Genomic DNA, 8,611 nt, shown 5'->3' with positions numbered 1-8,611 from the left:
GTCTCCCTTAAGGGAAGAGAAGCCAGTGATGCCCTGGCATGTTGTCACAGTAAAGCTATTCCCCGCAGGAGGGGGGAGGCAAGCTCGGCTTAATCATTTATTAGACACAAACCTTCCCTCCCTAAAGTTATCCACAGAACTCCTGTACACAACAAGAGGACGTTAAATAGGAACATCAGAACATTGCTATCCTAGGCTCTGATCGAGCTCTCGCACGCCTTTGCTTTCCAAACAATCATTGACTCCTTTTAAAGGTCCTCCTGAAAACATGATTAATCATGGAAGTGACGGTAATTCATTTAAACGTGGTATGCAGGGACACCAAACTAATTGTGACACTGGGGACTTCAAGTCCCACAATGCCCAAAGTACTGGGACGAGGAAGATCTCGCGTGGAGAGGCTGTGCGGCGGGAAACGTTAATCTCGAACGCTTTGCCCAAAGTGAAGCTTGCTCTGTGGCAGGCGGGCACTGGCACACTTCTGGAGCGAGGGCCGCTCTTTCCCTGACCAACGCGGACTGTAGGAGCAGGAGAAAGCAACCTAGCGTGGAAAAGGAAGCAGAAGACACGAAGGCAGCGGAGCGAGCGGATGCGTATGCAGCAACCGGTGAGTTCGCTAGTTGACTGTGACCCCGGATTGCTCCGTTGCCGCCCGCTGGCCTATGTTAACTAATTTTGAATACCGAATTAATGCTTAGAGGCAGAAGTGGACGATTGGGCACAACTTTGCAAACCAAAATAATGCTTATCAGCTAAGGTGGCTGAATAAGAACCTTGGGGGCAATTGTAAGTCTGAAGATGAGAAAAACCACCATTGCCAAAGCCAAAAGAGGGCAATAGGAAAAGACCTTTAGAGCAACCTATATAGCCCCCACCCAAATAGGGCAGTTAAGAAGAACAATTGTAAATTCTATTGTCACCAAGAGGAAGAGGCAACAGTTAAGGAAAACCCAAACAGGCATTGCCCAGACCCTAGAAGAGCGAAGGGGATAAAAGGCCATTGTCAGCATTGTCGGATTGATGCAAAAGTGGGGAAGCAAGTGTGGCAGAAGAGATGCCCTCCTGACAGTCCGCATTCAGGCGGCAAGGAGTGGCATCTACACCGCAGGTGGCGCTCCCGAGGGTGGAACCAGCAACATCAATGCGTCCTCTGGTCACCCAGTAGAAGTGGCCCGTGTTGCATCAATGCGTCCTCTGTTCACCCAGTAGAAGTGGCCCGTCCTGAAGTTGCATCAATGCGTCCTCTGGTCACCCAGTAGAAGTGGCCCATCCTGAAGTTGCATCAATGCGTCCTCTGTTCACCCAGTAGAAGTGGCCCGTCCTGAAGTTGCATCAATGCGTCCTCTGGTCACCCAGTAGAAGTGGCCCATCCTGAAGTTGCATCAATGCGTCCTCTGTTCACCCAGTAGAAGTGGCCCGTCCTGAAGTTGCATCAATGCGTCCTCTGTTCACCCAGTAGAAGTGGCCCGTCCTGAAGTTGCATCAATGCGTCCTCTGGTCACCCAGTAGAAGTGGCCCGTCCTGAAGTTGCATCAATGCGTCCTCTGGTCACCCAGTAGAAGTGGCCCGTCCTGAAGTTGCATCAATGCGTCCTCTGGTCACCCAGTAGAAGTGGCCCGTCCTGAAGTTGCATCAATGCGTCCTCTGGTCACCCAGTAGAAGTGGCCCGTCCTGAAGTTGCATCAATGCGTCCTCTGGTCACCCAGTAGAAGTGGCCCGTCCTGAAGTTGCATCAATGCGTCCTCTGGTCACACAGTAGAAGTGGCCCATCCTGAAGTTGCATCAATGCGTCCTCTGTTCACCCAGTAGAAGTGGCCCGTCCTGAAGTTGCATCAATGCGTCCTCTGGTCACCCAGTAGAAGTGGCCCGTCCTGAAGTTGCATCAATGCGTCCTCTGGTCACCCGGTAGAAGTGGCCCGTCCTGAAGTTGCATCAATGCGTCCTCTGGTCACCCAGTAGAAGTGGCCCATCCTGAAGTTGCATCAATGCGTCCTCTGTTCACCCAGTAGAAGTGGCCCATCCTGAAGTTGCATCAATGCGTCCTCTGTTCACCCAGTAGAAGTGGCCCGTCCTGAAGTTGCATCAATGCGTCCTCTGGTCACCCAGTAGAAGTGGCCCGTCCTGAAGTTGCATCAATGCGTCCTCTGGTCACCCAGTAGAAGTGGCCCGTCCTGAAGTTGCATCAATGCGTCCTCTGGTCACCCAGTAGAAGTGGCCCGTCCTGAAGTTGCATCAATGCGTCCTCTGGTCACCCAGTAGAAGTGGCCCGTCCTGAAGTTGCATCAATGCGTCCTCTGGTCACCCAGTAGAAGTGGCCCGTCCTGAAGTTGCATCAATGCGTCCTCTGGTCACCCAGTAGAAGTGGCCCGTCCTGAAGTTGCATCAATGCGTCCTCTGGTCACCCAGTAGAAGTGGCCCGTCCTGAAGTTGCATCAATGCGTCCTCTGGTCACCCAGTAGAAGTGGCCCATCCTGAAGTTGCATCAATGCGTCCTCTGGTCACCAAGTAGAAGTGGCCCGTCCTGAAATTGCATCAATGCGTCCTCTGGTCACCCAGTAGAAGTGGCCCATCCTGAAGTTGCATCAATGCGTCCTCTGGTCACCCAGTAGAAGTGGCCCATCCTGAAGTTGCATCAATGCGTCCTCTGGTCACCCGGTAGAAGTGGCCCATCCTGAAGTTGCATCAATGCGTCCTCTGGTCACCCAGTAGAAGTGGCCCATCCTGAAGTTGCATCAATGCGTCCTCTGGTCACCCAGTAGAAGTGGCCCATCCTGAAGTTGCATCAATGCGTCCTCTGGTCACCCGGTAGAAGTGGCCCATCCTGAAGTTGCATCAATGCGTCCTCTGGTCACCCAGTAGAAGTGGCCCATCCTGAAGTTGCATCAATGCGTCCTCTGGTCACCCAGTAGAAGTGGCCCATCCTGAAGTTGCATCAATGCGTCCTCTGGTCACCCGGTAGAAGTGGCCCATCCTGAAGTTGTGGATACTGATTGTAGCAGAAGAGCTGCCCTCCTGATAGCCAGCGCTCGGGAGGAGACGAGCATAGTCTGCAATGAGCATAAACGGCACCAATGTGGTTCATGTCTTTTTAGAAGAAGTGTTCATTTCCGAAGTTGTTCAAAGTCAAATGACTTTGCTAAGCTGTTGCTAAATGAACGTTACCGCAGAAGTATTGCAGTAGAGTTAGAAGTTGATAGTCCTGGCAGGCGAGTAACCTGGGCAAGGGACCCGGTACATTTAGACCTGGCAGGTAAGTGGACCAGGTGGAAGATATTAAAGTACTGTGTTGTGGTGAAAGACGGTGGAGAAGAAGTGGCAAAGCTACTACCTTATATTTTGAATCATCCTGAAAACTATTTCTATTGCCAATAAGGAACCGTGAAAGTGCTTTCGATTCTGCAGAAATTGTGTTGAACCTTTTGTTGCCAGTGGAAAAATACAGATTTGTTATTTCTGTTGGAACTGTAGAGAAGCCCCATTGTCCCGGGAGGATAGCTCAGGAGCAATGCACAAGATGACGCAGAGCAACACAGGTTCGATCCCCTGGTGCGCTTAGAAACCTCTGAGTATTAAGTGCGTTATAAATAACCAATTACAATTGCAATTGAGAGACTTGTTCAAGCAAGAAGAACATTGTTTTCCCAAAACTGTGTTATAAAACGGAACTTAACTATTTAGAACTGTGGATAAAAAAAGTCCTGCTTTGAATCTAGGGAAGGGAACATTACCCAGGTCACAAGGAGAAACCGTTATTAAATATAAGTTTCATATAACTGTGGTTTTGTAATATTTTGAATTGCCAGACATTTTTCCTTCGTATGTTTGTAGTATGTACACGTGTGAGGCGGAGCAATGAGGCCGCCAGCCCTTATTACATATCAGCATGTTTCGAAAAATGACACCCTAAACATTGTGGATGCTCCCAGCGGCCCGCAGAGAAGTGGCTTCAGGTCCCAGCATCTTGTTGTGAAAGACAGCCCCCTGCCAGAATACCCCAGCATAGAATGGGATATTTTGTGGAATGACATTTTGAAGCACAAAATTGTATTTTTGTGGCCATTTGTGCAGCACACGTATAATTGAGATGATGGTGTGATGGCGTGCGAGTGTGCAGGAGGGAGCCGGGGCGCATCAGCAACAGCAACAGCATGTGGTAATGTGCCCAATAACCCCAGGGTGATGTACACATTTGGAAACACCTACTACTTTGTACGATGAAGATGAAGGTTCAATATTATTATATATGAATCTACACTAGTCTATTACACCATGAGTGAGACTCTTTTGGAATAGTAAACACTCTGAACTGAATCGCTTCTAGGGGCACCTAGAGGGTTTTCTCACCTTCCTTAGCAGCTGATCCCGCACCCATCACATGTGGTGCACCTCAGGGCTTCTGCGTCAGGGCTCCTGCGTCTCCCCTATTTTGTATAATACATGTACTAAGCCCCTATTTGACATACTTGATAATATGGGTGTCTCATACTCTAACTATGCTGATGACACCCATATCCTCATCCCTATCCAAGGAGACTATGACAAAGATGTAGAATTAATCAACAAAATGTACTTAATTATTCCAACTTGGATGGCCATCCACGGACTGTGTCTCAATGACGAAGAAACTGAGCTCTTAATCATCGGTTCTACCAATAGACTGAATAAACGTTCTCTTCAATACAACACCATCACTATTGATGGTATCAAGATCAAAGTCGCTAATGAAGTAAAAACCTTAGGTTTCTACTTGGATTCTGCACTCAACCTTAATAAACAAGTAAATGCCACTACCTCTGCAACTAGCTACATCTGTAAATTGATTTACGCATGCAAACCATTCTTACCCTCTGAAAGTTGCACTAAGATTGTACAAGCATTAATACTATCCAAGCTGGACTACTGTAATGCACTTTATCTGGGCACCAGTAAACACAACATCATCAAACTACAGACACTCCAAAATAATGCCTTAAGATCTGCACTCCTAAATCGCAGCACATCTCCCAGGAAAGACACTCTATCAATTGTCTTGCCATAAATGACAGAATCAAGTTAAAATCATTAAATCTTACCTACAAATGTCTCACCAACAAGGCACCCATATATCTGACGAATAGATTCAGTAAATACACATCAGAACGGCCCATCAGAAAGGCGCAATCTAACAGCCTTAGAGTCCTCAATTTAAAAAAAAAAAAAAAAAAAAACTGGAGGCTCCAGTTTTCCAGTCTGGGCGGGTCTGCCAGACACCTTAAGAGCGCTACCGTCCTTCCACTCTTTCACGACGAATGCGAAGCGGTGGCTGCACTCTTGCGATCAGTGATGATCATCGCGTTATGAACACAAGATGTCCCAGAGCACCGCCACATGGTTCTGCATAATACAAGTATATACATGTAAATAGGCTGCAAAAATTATGCCACTGTATATATTCTGTAAATAGTTTCATTCAAGTATGTATTGTCTCCTTTATGTATAGTTCTTATCCTTCGCTGTAACCATCACCTGTAACTTGAAATTTGTTAAGAGCCCAGATGCCTGAGGGCCCGGTGCGCTCTATAAATAAATAAATAAACAATACAATACAATAATACCTCATTTTGATAGGCAAGACACAGTGTGATTACATGATTTGCACAGAATCACACACCTTGGCTAAGTGGTGAGTAAAGCCGGAAATTGAGCCTAGTCTGAAAGATAGGTACTTGGCACGTATCTTCCCAGTTCAAGTTGTTAAAAATACGTGTTAATTTGTGGGTTTGAAAACCTAAAATAATACTGCATTTTATACAGATGACTTAAAAAGTCCACAAGTCAAATGATAAATCAACCTGACAATGTATACCTCATTGTAGAAATATGGTTATAAAAAAAAGTATGGGGTAATTTTATTTTGAATCCTCAATTGCATAAAGCTTCTGTTTGCACTTTCGAGTGCACTTTCGAGTGCAAAGGCCATATGGGCAATTTGAATGGTTTCCAATAGGTAGTTGAAAAGTAAATAGTAAAACACAGGAAAACTCTTCATTGTTCCACTACCAGTCTGGAAAAGGGTAAATGCCTTCCGCAATTATGGATTCTGCAAGCCATGTGCTATTCATTCCTTTTACCAGGTGCAAAGCACAGCCAGATTCTATAGGAATCCAACCAGCAGAAGAATGCATGCTGGATGAAAAGCAAAGATGTGGCAGGCAGACACAGAACTGCAGGCAAACGTGTTACGTGTGCTGTACACAACTCTTCACTGTGTAAACATGTGGCTGTAAACGCTTTTCCCACCATTTTTCCCACTCTTCAGCGATATTTTCTGCATCATGAATAAAGCCTACAAGTTCCAGCATGCAAATGAATGAGAACCTACAGCTTCTTACAGACACAAGGTGAAGTAAAAAAGCATGATAAGGTTATTCTTTACCACCATCCTTTCTAATCGCCCAACAATAGCATATTAAAAGCTTATCTAATTCCAAGCACAAAGTGCCACTGCAACAGTCACTGCTCATGTCTGTTGCTATCACTAATCATTCTCTGGTGTAAAAAGTATCCTGCTGAGACATGTTCACACCATGCCCCCTGTTAAATCCGCCTCTGTCTGCACGCGGGCAGGACTCTAGGCACTGTGGCAAGCCTCAGCCACGACTTTGCGGGGTAGGTGAAGATGGGAGGGAGGGCTTTTTTCCAGGTTTTTTTCACCTGTGTGGAGGCTTCCCTCCACACAGGTGAAGCAAGGCTGTCTGACTATGTGTCAGTGCACATTGGAGGCCATTTCAACATGATGTTTGGGGTGTGGCCCCCTTACCTACAGCTGGGAAATACTGTCTGAGGCACCCATGGTGTGCTTATGTTATAATGGAGTCGTAAAGGATTGCAGTGAGGGGGTAACTGGATGCAGATTAGGAATGCAGTGAGGGGGTAAATGGCTGCCAATTATCAATGCACAGGCTGCCAGCGGGGAGCAGAAATACAAAATGTTCACTGAAAAGCTCCTTATTGCTTTTTGCCAGCAAAGTGCTAATGTAGTTAAAACTGGAGTAAAAGGCAATGAGCTGATAACCCTGCTGCATAGTGCAAAGCCCAGTGGAGGTGACGGCCTGAAGTTGCCAGCAAAGGCAACCTGTAACATGCAACACGCACATTTAATGTCCTGAATTTTATCAAGTATTTTACTTTATCAGTCTCCCAACATGGGGAAGCTGCTCAGTCCCCCCGCCCCGCACCCCAAGGCTTGAGGCCCATTCAAACTGAAAAGGTTGAAAGGCTCTGATGTCATCCCCACACTTAGGTGTTCATTCTGATACAGGACAAATGTTCTAAAAAAGGCATTCCACAATTTCTCCCACATCTGGCAATTCTACTGTGTGCAGTGTCCTAGCAGTGGTGTGTCCGCTTGCTGCGGACTCGCGTACTCGACAACTAGAATGCAGACGACAATCAAAACAATGGATCTGAGCGGGCCATAGTCATGAATGGGTCGTTTTACTGGCAGGGGGGTATCCAGCATGACTGGAGTGGTGCGAAGTAAAGATAAAGGGCCTCATTACGACCCTGGCGGTAAGGCAACAACGGCGCCGGTATTGCCTCACCGCCTCATTATGAGTTCTGCTCGCGGGGCCGCCCTGTACGCTTGGTCAGACCAGACGTGCAGAGCAGCACCCGCTAGCAGAACAGGATGCTAACAACGGTCCCGTCACTAACGGGACCGTTGTTAGCATCCTCCCCATTCCCATTTGAGCCCCAGATGGGCTCAAATGGGAATGGGGACGTACCGGGTCCGGGTCCCGCAAATGGGAATTATCGGGCCTGCAAAGGTCAGAATGGCCCGGTAATTCCCATTTTCTCAGCACCCGGACCCGAGTTTGGGGGTAGCCATGCCGCTAAAAATGGCATGGCTACCTCCAAACTCGTAATGAGGCCCAAAGTCTTCATTTTAGGGGTGATTCGGGGGGATCTGGTTCCTGCAATGCGTGGCCAGTGACGGAGCGAGACCTAACCAACTATCTCCTTAATCAATGAGTTAATCTTTTATAATGTTCATAATACAGGAGACCAGTACCTAAGCGCGGCACTAGGATTTGAACCTGTGTTGCTCTGCATTGTCTTGCTTCCAAGACAAATGTGTTGCCCCTGTCCTAGTCTCTAATTAAGTCATGGGGCTGGTCTCAACAATATATGCTACACTCTCTCCACGCTGAGGTGGTCGCTGCCTCCACCCTCCGCCTCCGGGGCCACGAGGAGGAGGAATCAGTTCCCTGCAGCAGCATGCACATCAGGTAACGAGTCAAGGAGCCACATGAGCATGAAATTGCATTTAATATCGGATTTAATTCCTGCGCACGTGCAGCGCTGCAATTGTTTCCAAAGTAAATTTGGAAGGGAATCTGCTTTTACATCATATTACGTGGGCTCTGCCCATCCAAAACATTTGCGGTGAGTGTGCTCAGAGACTTGCTGCCCTTCCATCATGGCCACCGCCATTTGCCCCGCAGCCCCTCGACTGCTTGCCCTACTGCTGCTCTGATTGGCTTGACTCTTTTGCAAGTAGCCAATCAGGCTACCGCAGGGCATAAGCTGGCCTCCGATGAAGGCCCTAAGGCCCCCTGTCTGTCCCTGT

The 8,611-nt window shown here is 47.6% G+C and overlaps 1 long non-coding RNA gene across 1 annotated transcript in view; it reads left to right on the top strand.

The window, feature by feature from the left end:
• Positions 1 to 422: 422 nt before the first annotated feature.
• Positions 423 to 8,611, top strand: part of LOC138581985 (uncharacterized) — a 142,569-nt gene continuing 134,380 nt past the window's right edge. Inside the window, exon 1 of the long non-coding RNA XR_011304920.1 lies at positions 423 to 607. This is a non-coding gene — a long non-coding RNA (uncharacterized lncRNA). The remainder of the gene's footprint in view (positions 608 to 8,611) is intronic.

The sequence above is a fragment of the Ambystoma mexicanum genome, chromosome 3q, assembly GCF_040938575.1.
Source record: "Ambystoma mexicanum isolate Mex_15411 chromosome 3q, UKY_AmexF1_1, whole genome shotgun sequence".
Classification (NCBI taxonomy): Eukaryota; Metazoa; Chordata; class Amphibia; order Caudata; family Ambystomatidae; genus Ambystoma; species Ambystoma mexicanum.
Note: the sequence above shows the minus strand (reverse complement) of the source record. Positions and strands in the feature narration are given on the sequence as shown.